This window comes from Lycium ferocissimum, chromosome 5 (assembly GCF_029784015.1).
Source record: "Lycium ferocissimum isolate CSIRO_LF1 chromosome 5, AGI_CSIRO_Lferr_CH_V1, whole genome shotgun sequence".
Classification (NCBI taxonomy): Eukaryota; Viridiplantae; Streptophyta; class Magnoliopsida; order Solanales; family Solanaceae; genus Lycium; species Lycium ferocissimum.
Genome location: NC_081346.1, coordinates 46,882,622 through 46,885,689, shown reverse-complemented (window position 1 = coordinate 46,885,689; position 3,068 = coordinate 46,882,622).

Sequence of the window (3,068 nt, the reverse complement as noted above, 5' to 3'; positions counted from 1 at the left end):
GTTTCGTTCGATCTCGAATCCTTATGGAACCTTCTTAACACTTGTTTAGCACCTCATTAAAAATCGCAGGGATGCTATAACTCTTCTCCAAAACATTGTTAAGTCATCATTAACTTGTACTCGTAAATCCTTTCCGATACATAACGTATACCTTGCCTTATCTTGGCAACTTTCTTCGTTTACCTCGAATGTCTTTGAAATCTCAATTAATATCATCAAATGCTATTTCTCACTTATCGAAACATCGTATGCTTTGTGGCCTTGATTAGTCTACTCACTGCGCATTAACAAAAAATTTCCCGAGGTGTAACACCTTTTTGGTAGACTCCGGTTAGTTTCCCATATTTGTGTATTAAAAGGAACGGAGAATGCATGTGTAGGAATTGGAGATTTAGGATGAAATTCTAGGATGGTATTGATGTGTGATTGTGTGTTCGAGCTAGAGGCCTGTAGATTATTTAGCATGTAGATGTGGTCTTCTTGAAAATCGATGAAATTTTACGTGACTTGGGAGTAGCGGGTGATACCTATTTCTTTGCCGAATGATGAGAATTCCTGTAATATGTGATTAATTGTGTTATGCTATCAACAATGAATCTAGTTGATGAATGGCAGGATAAAATCCACCAACGATTGTGACTGAGTTCTAGATTCCGTTGTGACGAATGATTGTGAGTGTATGGTGAGATTACCTATTCTAAACTAATAGTCTGGCTTAGGGAAGTGGTAATAATGTATATCGATTTGATTAACATCCCTCAATCTATAGGATGCTAACTCCACCGTTTCGGTATCCGAAGCATGCATCAACCGAAGTGTCCTCAGCATACCATCAATAAAATTCTGAGGGTCCTCATCCGGCTTTGATCCAAAGAATTTCGCAGGGTTCGGAATACAATCACGGGCCCTTGCACTAACAGCCTATCACTGTACCTCGTACCTTGCCGTTGAGTCCGGGCAAACAACTAATTGAGTAAGCAAATGAATGACCTCTTTTACATCTTTGGCCCGAAGCATCCGGAGGAGTCGGAGGTCTTTGGAGCGGGGACCGAGGCTCCCTCACACTCCCTCGAAATAGGCTGCGAATGGGAGGATTGAGAGATTGAGCGCGATACCCGGGACTCACTTTCCTCTACAACTGGCGGTGCTCTTTCACCCCGTTTTTCTGCTGTCTTGCCCTTTTGGTCGCCGTAGCCTTTCTTTACTGCATTTCGAAATACATAACGCACGGTTAAGGAGAAGGATGTTCTTATATCATAGCTCTATCGCACGATCTGTACTGAAGAAAGAAGGTCATTCATTCCTAAAATGCCCGGCCCTCTTGTTTATAAGCGTGGCGCGCAACACACCCATAACCAAGACTCTCGGACACGGCTCGTAGACACACCCCGGACAGTAATTTTGCTACGATATCACTTTTGTCATGACCCAACAAGAGGGCCGCGACGGGCACCCGGTGCTAACCCACCCTGGCGCCTCTTATCATACTTTCTCATTTACATCTAGGTGAGCCACATAACTAAATCATACTTTCCATCCGTTATTCATACAAATTCCATTAGGCGACAATTCATTTATATCATCATTAGCAACTATGCCCATATCAATGTACATAAGCTGACGAGGCTAACAAAATAATATCCAAAATATAGGCCGACAAGGCCAAACACGTCTAACCATATACACATGTCTACGAGCCTCTAAGGAGAGTATGTCATATCATATAGGCAGGACAGGACCCCGTCATGCCCATAAATATGTACACAAAAGAATAAGTACTAAAAGTTGTAGCTCCTAATGAAAAGGAGCTCCGCTATGTAGTCCCTGAGTAGTAAAGCTATGGATCGAGCTCTCTGTCTCCCGGTCACCTCACTGGGCATCGTCCACAAATAAAAGGACGTCAGTACGAAGAATGTACTGAGTATGTAAAGCATGATCAACATCATTATGAAAGCGTAATAGACAACATATGAAATAGCATAGGATGGGAGATAGTAGCATCATCGTCATAAACACTTACTTGCTTTTCAAAGGGGCTTTTGCATTTCTAATGCGTGATTGTGTACATACATCCATATTCGTATCCATATCCGTATTCGTTTACATTCCATATCCATAATCGTATTCGTAGTCATATTTCTATTCATACTCGTATTCATTTACATATTCATATTCATAGCATTTCCATATTCATAACATATTGGTATTCATATTCATATCATATACATAGCATTTACATAGCATACCCGACTATGAAGGTTCGGTGTTTCACATACCAGGCCCTACCAAGGCTCAGGGTTGTCTGTACCCAACTATGCATGGTGCGCGCGCAATATATATATATATATATATATATATATATATATATTCTACTCGGCCACATAAACTTGGGGTTTCATAATAGCCATACATAGGCACATATACATAAAAGCTCATAAGCATCTTTAGCATCATTACTATCGTCGTTTATTACATCTATCCTTAGAGGATTACCCATCATAGGAGGAATTTAGTACAATCATAACATATCGAGAATCATGAGCTTAGTAGCTCTCAAAGATGGAATCATTTGGAGGACATCATAAGCTTATAGAAGAATAGATATTTGGCCAAAGAACCATGCCTTATGAAAGAAGGGTTAGCCTTACATACCTCTTCGTTCAACTATTCTATCACTTGCACGTTCTCCTTTAATGCTTACGTTTCTACCTTCATTAGAGTTATACTATCATTAGAAAATCGATAGCTTAGCATACATGACTAAAGCTAGAGAAAATTGGGTAGCATCTCCTTTATTTATACAACTTCCTCCATATCATATATCAACTCCCAAACATCAATAATAACATTCACAACATCATAACAATAGCCTTTATTCACCTACATTATCCTTACTTCTCAATTCACTTCTAATCATCCATATTTATGGTCATAACACACGATTACGTTCATTCATATATAATGTCTATCCCATGTTCTCAATATAATTTAAAACATGATTATAATTATAACATATCAAGAATCATGACTCAATCCAACTATTACTCAAAAGTGACACTATTCCCACA